Below are 25513 nucleotides of genomic sequence, written 5' to 3'. Positions count from 1 at the left end.
AGGAAAATATTACATTAACAATTGAAATGGTCAGAAAGCCCTTTTAATTGGGGAAGGAAGTCAAATGAACTTCATATTTCAATCAGCTTGCATTTTTAGTTTCAAACTTCCAATTTTAAATGCAGTATTTCAGCATGGCTGCCACAGCCCACATCATGACATGTCATAGCTTGCGCTATAAAATGACGTAAGGGAATCAGCTGATGGGCCATGTCTGGATACCAGCCCGTACTTTAAAGAAGGTTGAAGGCGGAGGGAGCTCTCAAATTTAACTTCTTATCTTTCTTTTTCTTAAAAAGGATCTATATAGCTCCAGAGAGTGGGGGAGAGACTTTGCCATTACCAAACGATTCAGCTCAGGAGCTATGGAGCCTGATTCTCCACTAAAAGGACAGGAAAGAAACTAAAGGCGCTAAACAGATGCTTTAGTAAAGCAAAGAGGGGGCTTTTTTGGTTCTGTCCTTAAAAGAGATAGCCTTTCTTTGTGCCCACACCCAAGTTTTCTCCTAATATTTAACAACACACAATGACCCGTTAAATTCTTGTTGCTGGAGTTTCATACAGATGCAGGTGACTTTGGAACAGTCCACAAGGCTACTAACTAGAATAACAAGATCACGTTACTAAAATGGCAAATAAAGTGCCTTAACATGTGTGCAATGATGCTTTTTGAGCAATTGCAGTAACATCCCTCAGGAAGCTGCTTGCAGAGGCAAACATGAATTTAGAAGTTTGCTTTTTTGTTTTTTTTTTTCCCCTTTTTTGATCTTTTATTTTGCTTTTTCAAATTTATCACTGTACTAAAGAAGTTAAAGGGTGAAATTCCTAATTTGTCTCTCAGATCTGCACAGTAGGTCTTCGTTCCTATATTCAGCACTCACATCTGTGTACACAGAGAGGTGCGAGGGAGCAGAGCACAGGAGCGGAGCTCTATCTACTGCTGAGATCTGAGCGAACGCTCCAAAAGCGGGAGATGGGGGCAAATCAATGCAGCTGCGTACAACTGCATAATTTTGTTGAACTCATCCAATCGACCCACTAGAGAGCCTGATTCTTTCCAGCTATGTAGTTACAGCTTTGAAGTGTTTTTTGATTCATGTATTTTTTTCTCTTCTAGTTCAAAACCAGGGCTTTTCTATAGTGCTTATTCCTATTCATGAGCGGAATAGGAGGCATCAAAAGCACTGAATGAACTTGTGATGATTTTTGTGACTGGAGGTGAGGGCTTCTCAAATTTATTTCACAGTAGGTATTGCTTTCATGAGATTTTCAGCCCTGTTTTAGGGAGTCATGCAGCACGGAGTGAAGAGCTAGTTGACACATCAGCGACACTGGTGAATTTTTGTTTCAGGATTAGTAAAGTGTTAATTCCTGCAAGTCTCCAGTTTTCTGCAGGTAGGTGATTAGACAAAAGTAAAGGAGAAAGACAAGCGTGATCTATCACCTAAAACAAGCAATAGAGTCTCCCTCTACTTCTCAGTTAAGTATGAGTGAAAGATCCAGTAAAACCCTCATCCATCTGGTCCTCAGGAGAGAGAGTTTTAGGGGATACTTGCTAAGAGGGAGAAAGGAGTCCTAAAGCACCTTTCTTCCACCAGACTGAGAGGCTGAACTAATAGGTTAGTCTCAGGAGCTACCTTAATCATCTCCTATTATATAGCACCTGCTCAACAAGCCTGTGCCATTTCCTTGCCTAAAGCAATTTTCTCTGACAGAGCCACCAAGACTTTCCTTTTTTCTTACTAGGTCATCATTAAGTAAATACATGTTAAAAGGTCTGCAAGCCTCCAGTCCACAGCATCAATACAAAGAAATCACATGTGCACTGTTCAAAGCAATTAAGTTCACTACTAATGAACTAAGCATAGGAATATAATAATATTATGTGGTTCCTGCAGAATGGACCTCCTTGTACAACTACCACCAAGTTCTACAGCTTTTTTTCATTAGGACATTTTTTCCAATTCAAACAGTAAAATTATGGTGAATTTCTGGTTTTAACTTCAATATTAAAAACAAAATGTCCCAGCAATGATTAAATTGTAAAGTGTTCTTAAAAAAAAATATATTCACATAGTGTTATCTTTCTCACAGAAATGCGGTTACTTACCCGAGTTTACGAGGACAGGGCTGAAGCCCTGACTTACATAAATTCTCAGATTTAACAGCCACACCTGAGGGCCACCAGTATTGCCAAGATACATGCTTATGTACCTTCTAAAAAGTGCAGTATGTATACGTACTCAAAGTAAGGATTATCTTCAGGTGGGTCCAGTATGGATACAAGAGGAGTTCTGAAGGGAAGGTACCTAGCCTGCCTTTTAATCTCCATTAAAGAGATTTTTTTAAGGGGGTAATTTAAAATATGTAGAGTTAAATGTAGCGTTTGACTTGCAAAACTGAGTATATGGTTTTCTACTCTGTGTGACTTCATCAAGAAGTTAGATGACTTCAACACTTTACATGAATCTCTACAGCACATATAATAATTTCAGTACCTATCTTAAAAAGCTGCTGGGATAATTAAATAGACCAGGCCTTAAGTTTTAGAAGACATTTGTGGACTTTTTGTGATCTGAGAATGATTGAGCTTAAGCAGTCAATCAGAATGAGCTTAATTTCATTAAATATTTCATTGATGTTTGTCAGCTCTACTGCATAAAGAAATCTAGCACTACTGCCTACTATAAAATTGAAAGTAGAATTTCGTTTCTAGGAGAATGAGAAACATGCACAACTTCAGGAGCAACCAAACACTATTGACTTCTGAACCAAAGATCATTATGTTGGTGGCAAAAGTCATGAAAAGTGCTGCACTAAAATCTTTTTGTCCTGCTCATTGAGTTTAGAGGGACATTTTCCACAGCAGACCCCTGTCAACGTCCTCCACTTGAGATGCCATGGGAATATGCAGTTTCTGTCTCTCACAACACAGGATCTCTCCAAGTAGTCTGTAATTATGCTGGGCCACCCCCAACGTCCCACGGCCTCAGCTACACCAGGCAGGTGAGGCTTGGAGCCGTCTCTGTGCTCTGTCTCTGGCCAAACCAGCCTCCTTCGTGGATGAAAACAGCCGACAGTTTGCTTCGTGCTGCGTCACCCGCGGTGGTTGGTGCCCCGGGCCAGCGGGAGTCAGCAGGCATCCAGGTCCTGAGGGCTGCCACTGCCCACAGGGTCGCCCGCCAAGGCAGCCCTCGCTTTGTGCGGGGTTGCTAAGGCAGCAGAAACTTGCAGAACTGGAGCAACGAGTCCAAAAAAAGTGAGGCACAGTGAATGGCGCCGTGAACACGGCCCTGTTCCACTGAACCCAGCTGGAGTTTTGCCTCCAGTTTTACTACAACCATAATAAATGAGTTGTTCTCATCAGCAGTGAGACCAAGAGCTGGACCAGGAATACCATGCCCTTAGCTCCCAGTCCCTTTCCCAAAGGCCAAACTTCACCTTTTTCTGAATGAAAGCTGTAGAGTTCACAAAGCAGAAATAATCTCCTCTAGTTGGCTATCAACCCAAAGATCATAAAAGAAGGAATTTTAAAAGTTAATCAGATTTCCAAAACAGTTTGTTCTTTACTGTGCCCACCTTGTTATTTCTGTTAGCTTTGTTTTTCCTAACACAAAACAGTAATTTTCCTTGAGGTTCTTTCTGCCTTTTAAAAGGAGCCACACACAGCAAGCCTGATAGACGTTTCCAGCAGGAACAAAAATAGTTCTTGTGTTTTGTTTTTAATCTTATATAAGTGTTCTAAGGCATTAACTAAAGCCAAAAAAATATGAGCACTTCTCACATGAATCTTCTTATTCCAGCATTCATTCATCCTATTGATTGTGTCAATATTTTTTAGTTTATAATTCTAACCACAGTATGGCCAGCAACACGCAGCAAGGAGGAGGAAAAGAAAGGGTTTTAAGTCTTAACTAAAAAAAAAAAAAAAAAAAAAAAAAAGCTATTTTACCATAGGAAGATTACATGTATGTCTTTTTTTCTAGCTACCAGGTACTATTTTTTATAAGGGTGAGGGGAAGGGAAAGGAGGGCAATGAGAGCTAATACTGCATCTTATTTCGCTCTCTAGTTCTACGTATCACTTTGTGACATGTTTGTTACTGGGCTAAGCTTTGCAGGCTGCATCTCATCACAGAACATCTGCACATCCAAAAGGTTGAGGGAGCAGGTAGAAATTTGAAGAAGAAACAAGTCAACAGCTTTAAGATTCATTAGGTACCAAATATGAGATAAGAGGCCACATTACACAAATCACTGTAATAAATGTTGTCCTGTACTGAATGTGTCACAGCTGCTATGATCTAGTGGTTTCTGAGTCACTTGTTCCCGTGATCTGTGAGCTTAATAGCACATTTAGTATAACAGCAAGAGGGAGGTAGAGTGGGAGAACTCCAAAACTCTTCCTAGCTGAGAGCCTGTCCTAAACATGGTTGCAAAACCCTGTTTGACAATAAGCTCCTTACAAATAAAATTGAGGTTTTCTTTTCCAGTTGGTGTAAATGGGCCAAATCCTCAAGCACTTAGTTTGCACTCAAAATTACCCATTGATACAAATGAGACTTGCTTGTGTAAGAGTTCTCCACATCAGCTTGGTGCATGAAATTTCTGTCTTTCTAGCTAGATAAATATTTTATTCATGTTTTTTTCTGGAGGATATAGCATCCCTTTCTTGCACATATATTCACCTTTGAATAAAGCACTGCATTTCCCTTGCCTCTTTTGGATGACAGAACTCCTGATCTTATAAAGTTGGTGCTGACTAAGGAAAATGGAACAAAATGGTAGATCAGCCTTTTACAACCTAGTTTCATCCTGCCTGATGCCCGAGTTGGATTCTGAACACATATTTGTACTGTGGGTAATGCCCGGAGAGACCCCTTGTAATATGGGATCCGTGGGAAGACTATGAATTTCATCTTCAACATAGACAACACAGCCCATACAAACAACCAACTTTCATCTACTGTGAATTATAGTTACTTCTGCCTGGATTGCACTTAGAACATGCACTGTCTCCTGGAAAAAATAAGCCTTTATGTTTTCCTTATTCTTTCCAGTCCATTGGTCAATTTAAATGGGAATTTTCATGGTACTAAGAGACAGAGTCAACTCAGATCTGCTACATCCATCTAAGATTAACATTTGTTCTTCAGTGAGCATCTATAAAGGTCCCATGCAAGACTGCAGATCTGAAAGAGTCATTTGCTGACTCAGATTGCTCTGATTTCACAATCAGAGTGAGACAGGCTCTGCGTTTCTACAGATACACATTGAAGAGAAAACAGATTTGGGGGGCACTGGAAGAAACTCTGTCTTTAGCTGGAATTTCCCATAGCTGAAGGTGCATACTGCAGCACTAACATAGTTATCATAACCCACTCTTAGCAGATTCTCTTAGTATCATCTCTGATGCTGGGACTGATGAAGGATAAATGGGCTTTCCCCTTCCCTACTGCAGATAATGGACACCGCACCGTAAACCAGGATATACTGTTTACATGATCAAGACCGGCACCGGTATATGTGCTCATCCCATCAGCACTTTTGCTCATAATAAACAGAAATCTGAATTGGATTTACAGAATATTTCTGGGAAACGTCCACCAGAGCAAAGATGCAACCCCCCACTCTCAAGTGCCTTCATACTCACCCCGGAGTTCCCACTCACACCAGTTGAGTGGCAAAGCTGCAGTGCTCTGCTCAGGGGCAGTGATTAAGGATCACAATCCTCAGCGTGAAATTTATTACCATCTCCCACATGAAATGTACTGATAAAGTTTCAGGTTAACTTCAGATCCAAGAGAGCCTTCCCTTAGATGAAAACAAGGTGCTCAGGGGCCCTTTAAATTCTGCTTTCACAAAATAACACACTGTGCTAGAAGAAAGTCTTTTGGAAGGAAGATGAGAAAATAAACAGCATACACACATAGATATTTACCTTACCTAACGTGCTGCTAGAAGATTAGCTAGCATCATGATAAAAAGCAGATAATAATGTACGTACAATAGAGTCAGCCATGAAAACGTAGGGCCAGATCATTCAATAAAGTACCATTTAGCTCAGAAAAAAGAGTTGAAAAGGAGTTACCACAACTTCTCTTCATCCTCAAAAGTACTGCTTAATAAGACCTCTGTGCTGGGAAAATGCAGCTGGGTTGGCCAGTCTTCTGCTGCCTGCACATCCTCTCCCTTCTTCTACTACAAGGTGCTCCAGAGCAGAGGCAAGGGAGGAGAGAGCTTGTACTATTGCAAATCTGTGCAATATCCTGGGGCTATTGAAATGCAGTATAAATTGCTAACAGTGCTAGTCTAGCAAGGGTCAAACTGTCCTGAAATAGCCTACATCAGAACTTGCGTGAGGATGAATTATAAATGCTCCTGCACACTGTTTCTTCTGTTTAGCTGCTCCTAGTTAAAAGTATATTGCTAAATGGCAAGTTCAGGGTTTTCAGTAAAAGACTCGTGGTAGTAGCCATGCAAATACTTCCCTGTAGGCTTCATTTAAAAGAGAAAACATAAATGGAAAAGCGTGTTGTCACAGAGTAATTGTTTCCTGCTGGTAGATGAAGGGCAAGGAAAAGACGTGGCATGAATAGAAAAAGCAAAGTGTCAGGACAGCACTGACTGGGAATCTGTCAGGCAAAACAGCTTGCCCAAAACTATTCATTTACCAAAACGAAGACTCTTGCACAAAAGCATTCATAGAGCTGGAATAGCACATCTGGCCAACTCACGAGCACGTACAGAGGCGACCTCCCCCAAGCAGCCACACAGGCACACCGCGCTCCGGGAGCGCAGGAGAGCCACGTTTCACTTTTTCTGTAAACAGTTATTTGAACATAATGAGACATTTCTACTGGGAAGCTATTTGGTCTCAGAAAAAAAAAAAATCTATAAGCAAGAAAGGCTTCTCTGCTCCAGTGCGTTAACCTGGTACTCGGCCTCTCCCATGGGGCTGCATTGGATCGTTCATACAGATCAAAGGTTGGCTGGTTCCTGCAATTTATCTCTGGCCACTTGCTTGCAACAACACCTGGCCACCAAGGCCTAACTTTTCTTTCTACTATTAAACTAAGACTGTGAATATCTTTCATGATGGTTTATGTTGTTGGGGGGAAAAAAAGAAACAAAACTCAAATTGACAACAAAGCAATACCCAAGAACGAAAACCAAAACAAGCTTGCCAAGAATCATCACCTACATTGTTTTTAGTCATCATTCTTGTCCAAATGTGGATGACATGAAAAACTCTCAGATCCAGCAACCAACCCTCAGATTATTTTCACCTCTCAAAGAACATTTAAAACAAAAATCAAGCTCTTATACTCCAGATTGATGGAAGTCTAATTTTTCTGAAATCAGTTTAAAAAAAAAAAAAAAAAGTCAGACTTAACAACTATGATTGATTTAGGTTTTATTTTGTGCAATCTGAAGCTAAAGTGCTTCCTATTAATACTTACAAGACCCTTTAATCATATATATATTCTGTTGAGAGAAATACACTTCTAAACTGCAAAATAAGTCAACTCAGGACACATTAATAATTGTATGAATTGGAAAGATCAGCTACCAATATTCGTAATTATGTATTTTAGAAACTTAATATTATTATTTTTTATATAGTTTATAGGTCATACCAATTAAAATTTAATAAGCAACTGTAGCTGGATACAGTTCAAGTCATTAAGGATCTTTACAACAGTACATTTCTATTGATTCTAAAATCTTCTAGATTGCCATATTACTTTAAAGTAATCTGCAATAGAAAGGTAGCCAGCTTAAATTAAATGATCAGTGTCTCCTACTTGCAAAATACAGTATGCATAACATCGTGTTTTCTTCTGTCTGTCTCCGAGTAGCCTACGTGTTCTTCTCCTGAGATATGTAAATTATTGTTTCCATCTGGTTTATTGCCAAAAGGGACTGCATGAGAATTTAGTTTATTAAAACAGGAATGAACAAAAATATAGCAGTTTACTGGAAAAGCTCTTTTCAAAGTTTGAGTCTGTGACTAACCTGCCTTTCAGCATCTAGCCATCACATGCGCATGGATGCAATACAAACACAAGTATGGGCTTGGGGACACCGCTTTAATCTCTGGCTACAGGGATGAATTAGGCTGGGAAAGGGTGCCCTAACAGCAAATATTATTAGCCTTTCTGGAAATCTGTTTGAAGACTGAACAGGGTACAGAAATACTAACTCTGGCTCCTGAGGTGCTGAATTTCCTACTTGAGTTTGGAAAAGAGCTAATGTGTTCCGTAACAACTTCAATTAACAACTGCCCAGGCGCGTCCGTGTCCTCAGGTTAATCCAATTTAGTTGAGGACATTTTAAAGAAAAATCCTAGAAACTGGGAGGAAAAATGGAAGTTGTGGCATCCTGTGGTTCTGACTAGAAACTGCTTGTTGGGAGGTTGCACACTCGCCTCCAACCCATGTCCTGCTCTCTGGCTCTCATAGCATGGCCCAGGCTCCATCCTGCAAAGTGTCTGATTCTGAATCCTGATTACATTTCCCATCTAATTAGTTAATTTTAAACCCCATTGGTTAGCTAGTATAGGTGAAAAGCTTATATGAAAACAGAATTTGGCAACCAGAAGCAATAGTTTCTCAGAAATTTTTATTCAATATGCTTGGCTTCTTTTTTGCCTAAGTTCATAGAAAAACTGGAAAAAAAAAGATTTTGGACATATTTACATCAGGAAGTAGTCTGTACATTTATTTATGGTAATATTCATTTTGACTATTATGAAGTATAGAATATTTAAATCTCAGTATAGAATATTTAAATCTTAACCAAATACTAGCGGTTAAAAGAAGAAAAAAGAAAAAAAACAGATGCAGCCTAGCTGCACAATGACAAACACAGGCAAACAGCCAAAAACTTGGTTTCCTGCTCCAGCAGGAGCAGGGACAAGGACCTTGTAACAACTAAGAAGTTAACCTTGAAATCAGTGGAGCATAGCCGAAAACTGGAGCTTTGCTGCCTATATTAGGCATTTAACCTTGGCTGCTGCTGCTAAAGGACAGCTCTCCTCTGCTAAGGGAGGTCAGGACTGGACTAGTTCTAGAAGACAAATAAAGCTGCTCTGCCTGCAAATGAAGTCTGGCACCTCTGGGTTAGAGGGAAACGCTTAGGATCCGGTCGTCTGGAGTAGCACCAAGTTGCACAAAGCTGATCTCTACTGTGACAAGCATTTATTTACATAATACTACAGCATCCTGCATTACCATTCTTTTTCATATATCCTGCACTGCTGCAGATCTTCTATCCTTCCTGAGTAGAAGGACAGGCAGTGGAAAAACAGCCAGGGAAACAAAGCATCTTCCCAGCCGTGACCGTGCAAAAGATGCACCACCATTTGGTGGAGGAGCCAAACATTGCAAGGAAGGCTGAGCAAACGTAAATGGAGTAAGAGGGAATGTCCTGCTCAAGTGAGCTAGTGTACAGGGAAAAGCAAACGTACCAAAGCAGATCTATCTGTGCATTCATTCTGGCCTCAAACGTCTACTCCATTTGAAAAGTGTAGACTTCTGCAGCACCAGGTTCTGAAGATCTCTCTGGCAAAGAGCTATCCCTGTGCGCAGAGGTCCCTGGGAGGCACTGGGAAATACAGTCATCCTATCAAAACGCCCAGAAGCATGAAACCCTTGGAAACCTTGGATTAGAATCAGTCTATTGCAGCCACAAAGTTCTACAGAGCCAGCTATCAGAACACAGCTCAGTAAAGTTTCAAATAAAAGGTTTTAAAAATTTCAATGCATCTTAAGTTATTTACGTACATTCATATCAAATTTCTTGCAAAGCACCCATTAGCCCTGCAGACATTCTAATAAGCTTCTTAGCATATCAGAAAACAGATATTGAACACATACTGGTGTTGGAGTTTTCATTTTTTTTTTTTAAGACTGAACTGCATAATTTGATTTTTCTTTTTTTAAATGTTTGATGGCCAGAAAGACTAGGAATAGCCACAACATATTTTTTTCAAAATAAGTTACTTTTCAAAAATGATATTCTCAGAAATATCTTTTAGAATTTCTTCCCGTTTCTGAATCATCCAGTCCCATGTGAGTGTTTAAGGGCAGAACTCTCTTCTGAGTCAATCTTAAAAACAGACAGACTCTTTGGCCCAGCTGTTCCTTTCAGAAGGCTTTCAGAAGGCTTTTCTTGAGCTCCTCTTCCAATGGATGGAAATCTCAGGTCGTCACATAAGACAGCAAACCCTTTCAAAACTTTTTCACAAGCAGTTTGCCTCACTGCATAATAACTCTTTGCCTAGGAAGTCTCTGGAGATGTGAAGTATTTCTGTTCAAAAAACTTGTCTACCCAAGCAGGGTAGCAGGGATATGTACTCATGCTTCTCACTCAGTGGTTTGAAGATGGGAAAGTCAGACAATCTACCACTGGTCCAATTTCGTATAAAATGAGGGGGGAAAGGGAAAAAAAATAGTCTAAATTTTCCTAGAGATATCACCCCCCCTCTCAGCCCACCCATCTGAGGAGCAGAGGTCTGTGAGCTAATCGCATCTCCAGGTGAAGAAAAAAAGGCAACACTATGAAACCTTTGTACTGAAAAATTTTCCTCTAGCCACCTTTAAGGAAGACTGGAAATTCCAAAGGCCTTTTATCTCTTCTCTGACTACTTTCTGACCTTGAATAAAGTATCTTAACCTTTCTACCTCTTCTTCTCCAGCTGAAATGATATCCATAATCCATACTAACTTCTGATGCCTGCAGGAAGAATCAGGTCCACCTGTTTTAGCACGTAGAGCTGCCCAGAATAACCCAGCCAAGCTTCAGGCTTTCATTTTGTGGCTGCAAGGTTAAGCATAGCCATAGCAGAAGAGGATGAGCTGCACTTACTTCACATGGAGGAAAACAGGAGGAGAGAGGGAATTAGGAATACACTGTATTCCTATCCCACCAAGCCCTGGCTGGAAGAAGCTTCTGCTGGTACTCATTTAATGTGGACAAATTTTCCTTGATTAGCACTACCTGCTAGGAGGATCAATCTGGAGGACCAAAGCCTGCCATTATTGCTATTTCCTGCCAAATGGACTTTTCCACTGAAGCCCTAGGAAATCTAGGAAAATATCTAGGAAAATCTAAGGCCATTTAGCAGAACTGATTGGCTTAACCACATTGACTGTACTGTTATGTCTGATTATTCTTCAATGTTTCCTCCTTATGGTAGACTTGAGATACCATTCAAAAGGCAAAAATAAAATAAAATAAAAACTTTTGGAATAAAGTACCAGTAATAAATACACGTCTGGGACTTCCCAGAAACCCTGCAGAAGGATCTTTCAGATAATCAGACAGCAGTTAACAAATTCCTAGTGCAAACCATCAGGGCTTTCTTCCTCTCCCTCCCTCACATATATGGCAGATACCCTGAGTTTGCTGGAAAGCAGAAATATTTAATATTTCATAAAATAAGTAACATCTTTGCAGCAGACTGTCACCTCAAAAGATAATGTAATTAACTCTGTTCTCGCTTTATATCAGTCTTATTGTCTTCCCCACAGCTCTGCTCAGTAATAGTGCTACCAGTTACACCTCTTCATCATGCCTCCTTATCCCTTTCATACTGTCTCTTAAGCGATGAATATTTCAATATTTTTTTTCTTAGCCAGGGGCAGAGTAGGGTTGGTTTCAAAAGGAGATAGCAAACTAAGATACAGAAAATTTACGCGAACAGCTCAGCTTCACATAGGATGTGACTAACGATAGCTGGTTCTTTTAAATTGTTTGTATGTTTTATCTTTCACTGCACTTGCTGCACATTGATTTTTTAATCAATCGCCCCACCTACGTTCCTACATACACATATATATGCACACGTAAACACTGTTTTCTCCACTTAGTTGAATCATATTTAGCATGTTTATTTTTCACCATAGTCTATGGCGACAAAAATAGCAGCAGAGAACAGGTACCTTTGCATGTTCAGTAGTACTTTAAACTACTAGCCACCTTTCTCCTGAAATATAGTAAGATGGTTTATACATCACCATTTCTGATGACAAACATACAAGTTGCATCCCACAAAGCTATTCTAGCTATTATTTAGAAGTTTCTTTTGTATTTGAAAAGCAAGAAAACTGTAGATGCCTCCTGAAAGTTTTTCACTTTTCAGATTACTGAAGCACAAAACCTAAGCTGATCCTCTAGTTTCAAAGCCTGAGGGAACCCAAAGGCTCTTGCGTTCTGTTTCAGTATCTTCCATACTGAACCAACAGCTACCTTACATACTATCAGTTGCAGCTAGGAGATACCTTTCACTCAAAGTTCCAGATTCCACAACTGAACCCCCTGTTTTGTTGCCCCAAAAGCAGAGTTTTTACCTAAAGCCAGCAAAGCAACAGAGTTTGACAAAAAGTAAGACAACTTTAGCCTCCTAGTCCTACTAGATGGTGCCACTGGGCATTTAAAAATCAACTTGCAATTTCATTTAGCAGCCCAAGCACAGCAATGAACACCCTAACTACACTGCTGTAGCAAGAACAGTGTGGGGTAACTCCACTGCATTCGAGTCCAAACCCTGAATATTGAGGCAGACATGGTCTATTATTCTGCACATCCTGACATCCATGGTGGATGTCATTTTTTGAAGTCTATAAAGAAGTCTACACAGACAAACAGCATCTGAAGCACTCTACTGATGTTCTCTGCACGACCCATCAGATAGAATGTGCCGATCCTAAGCAAAAAGCTAAAAAGCTGAGAGAGACAGAATCATTTGATATTTGATCCATCATTTTGGTATCTGATGCATTTTTTTTACATAAAAATTCCTATGCCAGGTGAAGAGGTAATTTAAAGGACCTGCAAAATAGAAGCCTGTAGCTAGCTTAGAAACCAGGTAATAGGTGCCAACACAAATTCCAAAAGACTTCAGCTTCCTTTAAAGCCAGTTCTCCCTATACTTCCCTAATGGTTTACAAGCACTTAGCAAGTACTTGGATATTTGTCTTTTCATGCCCCTGTTAATTCATGGCTTTAAAAATTATTATTTTCACTTTTCATGGCAGCTGAAACTCTTAACTACACCCCACTGCCAAACACTGTAGAAACATAAGAATGAATTATATTTACATATGCAACCAAATAGCATTTTTTCTATGCACATACAATGACCTTTAACACTTACACTCCAGCCTGATGGAGATCAATATTCAGCTTCATGTCTTTTTAAAGTTTTTAAAGTCTTTGAGAAGTTCTTTGACTATTTTGCATATCAGTACACACAGGTTAAAAAGGAAGTGAAATAGCTCTGAGATTTGCCAGCTTCCACTGGCGTACCCCAGGAGCCTTTGGGACGTCAGCCCAATTCGCAGAAGCATTCGTGTCCGTGCTGACGGCCACACAACCACTGCTCCACGGGGACCTGGCTGCTGTCTAGGACGCAGCTGGGTTTCTTATGAAAAAGGATTTGCTAGGTCCTCTGACCTCTGACGTGCAGATGCAGATTTTTCCCTAGCAGGACATCCTGAGAGAAAACTAGAAGTCCGTCCTTTGTGAGGATCTTTTGTTGTTTACGGTTGAAGCCAATATGATTCCCCAGAATACACATGTACTGGATCAATCTACAACCACTGCTTTTGAGAAGCTGCTCCTGAGGAAAGTGGCAAATGAGAGGGAACAAGTCAGCTAGATTAGCCTCTGCTGGACCCGAATCCCTGCAGATCTTTCAAGCTTTAACATTCTTAATTTGTCAGAAAGATTTTAAATTTCATAGCCTTTCTCTCAGTCCCTTAGTTATCAAAAACTTAAGAAAAATGTTTTACATGCTTGCCAGCAGCTGAGAGCTGGAAAGCCTGAAGCCCACTTGCCTCCCCTCAACAACCTATTATTAGGTAATTAACTAAAAATCCATTTCAAATTTCTTCCACGTTGAAGAACTTGCCTTTTATCAGAGCTCAGAGCTACATGAGAGCAATCTGTTGCAACACCAAGTACTGTCCCCTAGTTACCACTCCCTGAAAGCCAAAGTTTGCTGTCTGATTTCTCAGCAGGAAGCAGTTCTACAGCTCGGCAGCCTGCAGCCAGGGATACCGCTTAAGCAGCTAGGCGTTCTTCTGGTGTTCCCCACTACTCCGCGTCTCTAAAATTCACGTGCAGAGTGTATGTGAACGCAATATACAAAGCTATGATTCTCATTTCACAGAACTTGATGTGCGTGTCTGCTGATTGCAGCTCCAAGAGCTGAGCAGTGAGCTATCAGCCAAACCTAGAGAAGTTCAAAATGAATACAGGAGAAAAATTAGAAGTCTCAAAACTCTTGGTTTTTAAACCATCCTTTTTTACAACATGCTTAAAAAAACCAACTAAACAAACAAAAAAAACCTAACAGTGTAGTTCCAGGCATTTGGCATTGTGTGTGTTACTCCTTCAGAAGCTTTTCCGTCACTGGAAACTCTTCCAGTGCCCATGGAGTTATAAGAGCAGGCAGACACATTCACTGTTTCCACCCTTTTTTAAGCAGACTTAGACTCCCCAGAGAAGGTCCCACGGAAGAAATGCTAAACTAGAAAGGATTACATCACTTTGTTTTTTAGTATAGGGTGTAGTATAGATAACTGAGTTCGGCGCTCTTCCCTCTTTCCTGGACCATTAAAATTTTGAAGCTAACTGAGTTAAAACATTCAGAAATGTTTTTTCTTTTTGAAGCAACAAAAGTCATAATTGGGCTGTTACTACTTAGGTGCTACATAACAGCTGGGACATTCTGTGTGTCGCTGATAACCACAGAGAGCAATCAGGAGAGGTAGCAGAGTTTACTTCATCTCCTCCATCAGCCTCCCTGTGCTCTGTATTTCTGCGACTATCCACTGCAGTTGGAAATACATTGCACTTATCCCCTGTGGGTAATTTAACGTTCCAAAAGCTTCAGAATTCATTTTTTATTGAGACAAATGTCTCTTTTCTAATAAAAGTAACCATCAGATTTGTGAAGCAAATACAACAGGAAAATAGATGTGCTCTGAAGAGAGCCATTTCTTTCTGATAGTAACTCCAGCTGAAACATCTAGGAAGCAGCAAGAGCCCTAAAGGAGAGTTGAAAATGCACTTAAACTGCAAAAAAAGCTTGTACTTAAAACAACTCTTACTGGCAGAAACAAGTAGCAGCATTTAAGTATGTGCAGAAAAACAGATTTCATATGCATGGCATAAGCCCCCATAAGGGCTGCCTTTATGCCCTTAATGCCCCCCGTAAGGTGACTTGGGGCTTTTTGAGTGTAGCAGCTACCTTATTACCCAGTTAGGCGCCTTATTTAACATCTGGAGGATCTGCACATGCCTAGTACCCACTGCTAGTGGTGGTTGTGGATGACTCGATAAGGGAGAACTGAGGGTCTGCAAAGAGACCCAAAGTAGGTACTGCTTTAACTGCAGCTGAAACAACTCTGTTCCTACTGTCAGTTAACATCAACAGAACTAATGCCTGAAAACAGAAAAACTCGATGGGTGCTCTGCGACCGGCTGAACGGCAAAGCTGGGCAAAGGCTCGGCTGCTTGAATCGCAGGTCCACCCTGATCAACAGGATGAGGCGGAGTGGGAAAACAGACCACAAATTCATCGTAGCAATGGTAGTAAGCAAAAAGATGCTTAAGTCTTGAGATATATGCCTGTTTGTGCAAGGAACTACACCCATTGCTTAATGTTTTGAGCATACCAGGCTTCAGTTCAGGCTAACCTGGAAGGGGTTATCCACAAAAAATCTGTCCCCTCAGCCTTCATGTCATGGCTCATTCACTGATTTGCAGAGATCAAAGCATAAGCGGGTAGAGGAAGAAATACAATTGCCTAGTCTCCTGTTCGAACTGAAAGCCTTTGGGCAGGCTTTTCATCCTCTTATTTGTGCTGAATCATGCCTTTTCCCAAACAGTATCACTGACTTGACAGGAACTATAAATAGGACAAATTTTAATATATTAAAATGTAATATATTATGTATTATGTATTTTAAAAACATATTAACATGAAGGAACAATAACTCTTTCTAAATGACAGCTACCAAAACTCAAAATTTTAAGTTACTTAATGAACAAAATTTAGCATTTACATGGTTGTAAATGCATGTTGTAGCAGTAGATTCAAATGTTAATTCTGTGATCAGATTGCACTGTAAGTGACTGACATGGGCATGAAATAGGCAGCTTGTGTGTGTCATGCAAACACAACTTCCCCTCTAGTCCCTCAGAAGAGGTTGATAATTTACATTTATTTAAACCAGTAACCCATATTGGTTGTCACCACTTACACAACCCTGGATCTAGCCAGCAACGGGAAAAAAAAGGGACAAGGCTCTGCTGGTTTCTCTAGCTTTTCATCCCTGTTTCCTATCAAGTCCCAGCTCCTTGCTTCTTCAAAGAGAAAGTGAGTAGGAGAATAAACTGGTCAAACAGCAGGACCCAAAGTACAGACAACCCAAGGTGAAGAGTAAAACTGATGGTCTTAAAGCTAAGACCTAAAACTAAATCTCTAAGTCTTCATGCTTAGTGACAGACACTCTGGAGAAAGAGCCTCTTCCTGGAAGCTAGTGTGATACAACAGCAATATATCCTTATCAAATTAGCACAACTTCACAAAGGCATCTTCTTTCCACCCTAAACAAATCGCATCCACTACTACCAGGGACTCAGGTGTCCTATAAATACAGATTTTGTTCTATTAGTAAAATATTAGTAAAATATTGGACCCAGATAAATATTTGCATATTCCTGTAGAGCATGCCTCTGTCAGTATACTCCTATGGTTAGATATCCATAGCAATGCTGGGTATGGCACACAGTTCAGGTATCCAGCTCTACGAACATCATTCCTAGCACAGGGACAGAAGCAGAGAGGAGCCAAGGAAGCACTTCTACCCGCAGAGTAAGTGCTGCAAGAAATCACTTCTGACATCTTCACTCTTCAAGTCTGGCTGCAGTCCTAGTTAAATTTGTTCAGTTATAATTTCTTTATTCTGAAGAGCCTCCCTTATCCATAAAAGCCTAGGGTGTCTGCAGGAAGGCTGGGGCATTCATAATTGTTTGCTGCACCCAGCTTCTCCAGTGACAGACAATTTTTGAATTCCAGGTTCAGACAGATATAAAGTTTAAACTCACAGGGAAGAATGTTAAAATATCCTTGAGGAAAAAAGTAAGGCTGTAAGTATATTCCTATAGGAGTATCCTTTCTTCATTAAAAGAACATTTATTTCTTTTTAGGATAAATTATGAGGCATGCCAAGACTCCTTATAGAATACCACAGTCTGATGATCTCAGATCTACTCCACAGATAGGTCTGTTAGCCATTTAAAATGATTAAGTGCTAAGAAGCCATAAAATTGCTTCCGTGGATAAATGGTTCAAGAACGGTAGTTATTGCTTCATCAACAGCTTTCCAATTGATCTGCTGTTTTTGCACTCAGCGTGCTCTCACAAGGCCATACCTTCGTTTTGGTTTCAGTTTGGTGAATCCAGAAGATTTTCTTTTATTGTCAGCGTGGTCCTGCTCCATCATAACAATATAAAAACATTGCTCATGGGGCAGGGAGGATTTGCATATTTTTCACTTTAAGGTTCTGCATGTGCTGTAGGGAAGTTTCCCCTTGACTGCAACTACATGGCAAGCCATGAATCCACCTGGCAGGCAATGAATCCTTGTTTCTTGGAGTGTGCAAAAAACCCCACTGACAGAAAAATGACTGTCCACTGGAAAAAAAAAAAAAAAATAGTGGTTGGTAGACTTGTACCATCGCTTCCAAAGCTCCCTGCTCTAATATGAAGAACAGCTGTTAATGTCAACTGTACGAACTTCCACATCCCATCTAAACGTAGACACAGAAGTGATCAACTAAAATATAGAGAAATCTAAAAATAATTAACTAGCTTATAACATTTATAATAAAAAGACGTTACAAAGCTAAAGCAAAGGGAATGCAAAGGCAGGTTCTTGCTGGAGAATTGCACACAAGAACGAGGAGAAAATGTGTCGCTTCAGAAGCTTAAATTGTATAATTCACCTTTCATTTGTAGAAGAAAGGTAGTTTATATTAAGGCCACCAAAGATCTGCTAACAGTAAAACCTGCAAGCTGAATTATTAGTGCGGTTATTTCAATGACCTCCTCCTACCTGTGATCTTTGTGACATAAGGGGGGGAAAAGTTTTTTTTTTTTTTTTTTTTTTTTTTTTTAAGGCTGGGTACATAATCTGACAGGAGTAATTGCTTGGAAAGAAACAGCATCCTTTTGTCAGGATGGCATTTAGCCGAGCAAGAGGTTAGAGAACAGTAATTAATGGCTTAATTGTTTTGAAAGGACATGCACTAGAAAGTATGACCTTTCAGTGGCACTTTACTTCAAGGGTACATTAATTATAGCTGAATTTCAACGGGTCTCCTGTGGGAACACACGGCATTCACACTAATACCAGACAAATTTACTCTGGTCATAGTTTTTATAACAAACGCCTAATACTGAACTAAAGCACTGTTTGACACTTGGTCTGACATGCCTTTGAAATCTTTATAATATTTTTTAGTGCTAACCAAGCATTTCTTGGCATTTAAAAACCACTGTTTCTTGCAGTCTAATAAGCTGACAACATGTAATTTAGTAAGCACGTTGGAAAAAGACAAACTGGCAAAGCAGGAAACTTGGAATTGTCTTAGCTGGAAGTGAAAGATTGGAAGTGTCCTGGCTGTGGGTTACACTGGTTGTTTTTCTTTCAGAAGCTTTCATGACAGTAAACACTAGTTTATGCAAAGTTCAATATTTTAATCCAGCAAAATCAAGGAACGAGTCTAGGACCATTTCTAGTCTGATACAGATCACACTGCCCTAATTTAGCTGGAGTAAAATGTGCCAATGCGAGGAACAGAGCAGGGATAAAGGAGGACATGATACGGCACACGTGTCCCAGCCAACTTGCCTGTTCTTTCTGGCTTTATCCTCCAGTTTTTGGCCTACTCTTAGATCAGCCGTATCAGGCTAATCAGACAGTCAGAATGAAGAGGCTACTCTATCAAAAAGTGGGGAAAACCGCACAAAATCCATATCCCCTTTAGGAAAACTTTTTCCAACAGAAAAGCTAACATGTGTGAGAAAATCTTGGCATGAACATAGAGCTTTTTGTTTATTTGCTTGCCTGCTTTCAGGATCGTGAGGAGGCCTGAGAATGTCATGCAATAATACAGCATTCTGCTCCGCTCATTCCCACCAGTTTTCCACAAACTGGAAGTCCGTCCTTTTTTTTTTTTTTTTTTTTTTTTTTTTTCCCTCCTAAGACAGCAACGAGGATGATCTCTCACTCCAAAGAAAACCCACCGTGATTCGAGGAGACGAAATTACAGTGTGCATCGATAAGGCATTGAAGACAAAGGCCTCATCTGCCACACGATTTTGTTCTGCCAGCTCGATCCTGAGGCAGCACCCTCCTTCCCTGTGCTAAATTGCAGGCTGACGCTCAGCAGTGTAACTTCGGAAAAGCTGCTCAAGAGAGTTTGATAAATCCCTGTCCTTCCACTTCTTAAAAAAGGAAAAGCTGAGAGACTTACCTGAATGTCTCCTGAACTCCATAAGCAATTACACTCTCCGAGTTTACATTTCATGCATCCCATAAATCTCCTCAGACAACATGTTTTCTACCCACATCTTTTATGTTGAAAAGCTCTCCAATGCTTGTCTTACACCATAACCTATTTTTTTTCAATGTGGCTTTTTAGCCACCAGACTCCTGCTGGGAAGCTCCATTAAAATGCAAGTCTCTGCAGAGAGTGGGGCCCTAACTGTGGAAATGCTGGCAGGTATTTTAATATCCATTTTGAAAAGCTTCTTCTGAAGCACACAGAGTATTCCTGCTTAGTAAATACTTGTTTTTCTTCTCCAAGGCATAAGAACTAATTACTGAAATTTTCTTTTAAGCTTGATTTATAAGCCAGTATGAGTAGTCCATTTAAACAGTCTTAAGGTGTTAATGAATTGCATGTTTTGACATGCTAATGAACAGTCATTCAGGCTTAGATTTCCCACCATCATAATTTTCAAGAGAAATCCACAGGGTAAACCATTATATGTTCGAATAGCAAAACCCTTGCTGAGAGTCCCTTGCTCTGCAAAGCAGCCGCAGCACAAGAGGAGGCTGGCAGAGAAGGCCAGGGACATGCCAGTCCTAGGTGTGCCACTTTGAGCCTGGCTTCCTACTGCAGAGTTCTGCAGTAATGAGCCCGTGCTGCCTCTGGTCCTACAGTAATCCCAAACATCCATGGATGCTCTATTTCTTCCTCTTTCACAATCATTCACAAATTCTGTTTTCTTGTAAACAAACAGAGAAATAATTCTTACAACACAGTTATAAGAATCTAACTAATGGAGAGAAGAGAAATCAAATTTCTCCTCTAGCTGGAAAATGACCTACAGTTCTCTAAATCAGCTACTTGTTTTCATATGGCCCACAAATTTATAGGTATACTATATCTAACTCTTGACAGAATGAAAGAAACAATCCTGATTCGTACTTATTCCTCCTCATGTTCTCCCTTTCTTCTACACAAAGGCCTACCAAAGATTAACAAGGCATATTCATTTGATAGGCTCCTATTATTCTAAGGAGCCAGTTTCTCTGTATTTCTAGGAAAGGGAAATTTGGCTCCATAGATTTTTATACAATCCCTTTGTGTGACTGAGACCACTAACACTGATGCGCTGATACACAAGAGCTGATGTTATCATTAACAGATCAACCATTTCTGAGGTGCAATCAAGATAACGCATGAAGGTTAGACAATTGATGTCAAAACTATAATCCATGAAGGTCCAGAAGAGTCTTAATTTAACCAAAAAGCCTGTCACACAAATGCTTTCCCATGACCTCAATTTAGCCTCAAGTAATCCCTAGCTACGTCTACCATCACTTTCCACTCACTGATATTCCCTTGTTCTTTGTCTGCTAGTTCTTTCTTTAACATTTTCTTCAAAGTGCCTTCTCCAAACCAAGTAGAGCTCTCTCTCCTGCAATAAGAAGCCCTTTTTATTGCTAGTGCAAAATTTCAAGGAACTAATTTGGGAACTACGCAAATTTATTATTTCCTTTTCTGTGTTATAAAGTGCATTAAAACACAGGAGTCCAGCTTTTTTTGAGATGGTCCTAAGATATCCAAGAAATAACAGCCAGCCACTATAAGGCACATACGTATATAAAGCATTCTTAGCCCTAGAATATTAAACTGGTGAAATCATGGCAGAGGAACAGAAAAGGTGAAAGAGCAGAACCTGCCTAATCAGAGTTGTTTTAAATAGGGAAAGCAGGTCTATACCCCAAAGAGATATACAAGCACCAGAATAACACAGCTGGAAGAGTGGTGGTAGCCAAACTTCTGTCTTCTGATTTCAAGTAAGGACTTTGAGCAGCAGCTGTTCCCCCCCAGTGTGCACTATTCTACCTAGATCCCTGATTTATTAGTGTTACCTACAAGTAATATATGTACGTTTTACCAATTTCCTCTTAGGTTTATATGCCATATGTTGCCCAAATAATTGAATTATTAAAATTAAACTCAGGCATCTATGTAGAACTTGGGAGAAAGCCAGAAGAGGCTAAGAAGATCTCAGCACTGGCTTTGAGGATGATTAAACTATGAAATCCTTCTCTGTGGGAAGATGAATTGAGAGATTCGACCTTGGAGCATGCTTTAAGAGATCCATTGCTGGAAGTAGTGACTGGATTTTGGCTAAAGATTAGATTAGGTATGAACAGGATAGAGATCATCCCCTGGGTGTTCAACTAGGACTGCAGCTACTGGTTTATAAACAAATTTCACTGAGGTATAATATTCTCCCTTTGCATCATGTAGAAAAAGTCGTTATGATTAATGCTCTTATCACACAGAACACATTGTCTTTGATGCGTGTGCATATTTATAGGGTTCTCTAATGTTAATATCCCATATTAACACTCAGGATAATTTTTGAGGAAGAATTGGCAATAAATTCCTAAACACTAGAGATCCTGGAACTTTAATTTTGCCCTCATTTATCAAATGGGAAAGCTACACATCATGACCAATCTGTTCCTGCCCAGCTGGCAGCATAAAGCAGCAGAGTTCTCATCTCACCAGAATTCACATGCATGTATCTAACGTGGGATTGCCACCTACTTATTCCTTACTTGGGACAAAATAAGCTTCTTAGCACTTCAGTGCATTTTATATACCCAGAGCACAGCGCTGAAACACCTTATAGCTGCTTCCTCCTAGCAGCACCACTGCACATACCAGCACGGCATTGCCATTACTGAAATACAGAAGCATTATCATTCCCCCAAATCATTTTCTGCCACAGAGACTCAAGATAAAGTTAGGGTTTTATGTTGTTATGGGCAAATTGCTTGCTTAATCTTTCAAAGTTTCAAATTCTTAGATATCTGTGAAAGTGGCAACCCTGTGTTCAAATTAATTTCAAGCTGGGGAAAAATATCTATCCTCCAAATGGTATAAAAAAACTACTTGCTGCCTCAGTCGCATAGGAGCAGAATCAAGTTATACCTTTGAGTAAAACTTGTCAAATTTTATTTCATCTGCCCCTCCCTTCCCTGCAGAAGGCAAAGACTGCAAGTTTTGGCAACAGAAGTAAAAGAAAGAGCATCTGGAAATCGTCACAAAGTTCCTGAAAGTTGAGTTAAGTATCTTCTATAAACAGAGGTACAGACAACAGATGAATACCAACTTGTGCAAACGCTAGATATCACTGTAATTTACTTGTTCTCAAGTTCCTGAGGCTTTTCCAGCCAGGTACAGCTTTTTACCCAATTCACCCTGGTGACTATACGCCCTTATGGCTGCTGAAAACACCCTCAACGATACACAGAACACAACACAACTTGTCTTTCACAGCTAGGTTGTGGGGAGGGCCCACTTGACTTTTGCTTTGTGTTCTCCTCCCCACCCCATCCCACAGGGCAGGCAACTTTAGTTGACAAGCCTCAGCTTAAAGCAAATATTCTTACTGGGTCATTCACCCACAAGTGAATTTGCACTGTTGCATTTTATCCTATTTCTAATACTCTGCCTTTTTTTCTGCTTGATATTTTGATCTTTCTTTGCATTAGAAGTGTCTTCTAATAATTTCTATTTATCATTTTCTACCTACCATATAATTGTCGTTGGTTCTCTCTCTCTCTCTCTGTATATATATGTGTGTGTGCAATACACATATATATTGTATATTATGTATACACACACATATATGGATGTATATATACACATATATACACATACATACACACAGACATATTATTAAGGTAGATTTCCAGCTTAAATAATTTTCTTCTTCAGCACAAATATAATTAAGATGGGACTTAGCCTGGAGAAAGGATTCCTCTAGACCTTTCAGCAGCTCCCATTTGCCACCTCACCTTTAAACCACGTAAACTCCTGCATTAGTCCCTTTCTGCTGCTCCACTAATAGCTACTTCTCCAAACATTATCAGTGCTTTATTGACCTTGTAATAGATTTGATTTTAAGACTGATACATTTCTACGGCTAATACACATCTAGACAAACTTCAAGCATCCCTGGGCATAATTAACTAGACTGAGCCTTAGTTTTTGCAGTGGTAAACTTTTTTTTTCTTGTCATGTCACAAGAATCTTCTTCCTGCTATTCAATTTCATAATTGTCTTCTGATACTTGAATCATTTCATTGATTTTTTTTTAAATGTTTGCAACTGCAGTTTGCTTGTCATGATATATGGCAGTCAGCGTTACAGAGAATCCTCATCTAAATTAGCATTAAGGTCTAAATTCACTATTAAGGAGATTCAGACTGAAGTTTTAATCTGTCCTGCTAAGTAACCAAGTTGTTCTCCTGCTAGCTTTAATATTAGACAAATTACCAAGACACAAGGAAAATATCTTGCTGATTCAGCTTCTGCAAAAGATGATTCTAAGTCTTCGCTTTCCTCCTCCCGAAATAAACACAGTAAATCCCCAAATTTAAAAACTGCTGAAACAAGGCAACAAGGAGAAAAATCTCCCAAATTATACCCAATTTATCAAGCTTGAGATTTGCATCACTTCTGCTGTAATTATATGTCCTTAAATGGACTGAACAGACTGAACAGCTTGGCTTTTGCCCAGCACTCAGAGAAAGCACAGCCCCAGGCAGTCTTAAGATTTCACATAATTCAGGCACCAGTGAACGACGAAGCTAAATCTTAAACACTTTTGTTACTACCTGGATGTGCAAGGAACAGAGACAAACTCTGTTTTTAAGGCCGACTGCACAGCAGCGTTCAATTTGTTATCTCGGACACAAAGACGGCACAGGACCTCAGACCGCAGCACAGAGCAAACTGGGGCTCGGGTCCAGCCAAAGCCTCAGATGAACCGGAGGAAAATGGAGAGGGGGAGGAAGAGGAGGAGCCTGGCTCTGCTCTAACACCTTTGCCGAGCTGAACAACTCCAAATTCTCACGCTGGGCTCGAGTAATCAACATATCAGTCGCCTGACTGCTGTCCCTGTGGCGAAGGACTCTGCTCAGGAGCTGCACCCATCTCATACAGCTGCCAATGAGTCGTTGCATGTAGACACGCTTTGGGAAAGGAGGACTCAGCAGGCTTGTTTGGATGCCCAGTCCTGCCTCAGTACTTACAGATGACCTGCAGGCCTCTTCACGGTGCCAATTTTGATGGCTGTTCACCTCTAACGGACCGGCCAAGGTTTAAGATGTTGTCAGACGGCCCAAGCTGACCTGTGAGCGAGTACAGGCCAATTTAAGAGCAACTCTGCGAGAGCTGAGGTTTTTGCAATTTCCCTCAAACATCAGGTAATCTTGCTTTGAACTTGGTTTTAGGTTTCTGACTCAAGTAATAAAAATGTTTGTGCTACAAACCTAATCTCTACAGAAATTTTTTGAAACTCTAATTCATCAAACTCTCCAAAGCTGTTATCTCTCCTCTGCGCAAGCCAGCATACAGAAAACAGGATCAAGTCTCATCAAAGTTTTCAGGAAGACATCACAGCTTGCTTCCATACTCTTTTTAAAAAACAGGAATAATTCTATAATTTAAACAGCAGAGTCCTAGCATTTAATGTTTAAACAAGAGCAGTACCCCGTTAAAGGAAGAACTAATAACCCTTCTTACAGTAAAAGCTACTGCCCATTATAAAAAACTGGAACTATCCTTGTAAAGCAGTTAAACCATATCTGTCTGGACTCCAGTTTTGCATCTTCTGTGTATTCCCAGGCCATTTTGGCCAAGTAAAGAAATATTATATTGACCTCCTACGTACGATAGAGGTAGCCAAAGGCAGACTCCTGACAAAAAATTAAAGCTTTGATATTCCATAGAAAATTTATCTAGACATGTGAGTCCTTGGGGGAAAAAAAAGAGAGAGAGAGAAAGAGAAAGAGAGAGAGAGAGAGATAAGTGCACACGTGTGTAACACACAGTCAGATGTTGCAGATGATTACTCCTGTTTTAACAGTGGGAACCTCTGTAGAAAATGGAATGCT

Source organism: Rhea pennata, chromosome Z, assembly GCF_028389875.1.
Source record: "Rhea pennata isolate bPtePen1 chromosome Z, bPtePen1.pri, whole genome shotgun sequence".
Taxonomy (NCBI): Eukaryota; Metazoa; Chordata; class Aves; order Rheiformes; family Rheidae; genus Rhea; species Rhea pennata.
This window is presented reverse-complemented; position numbering follows the sequence as displayed.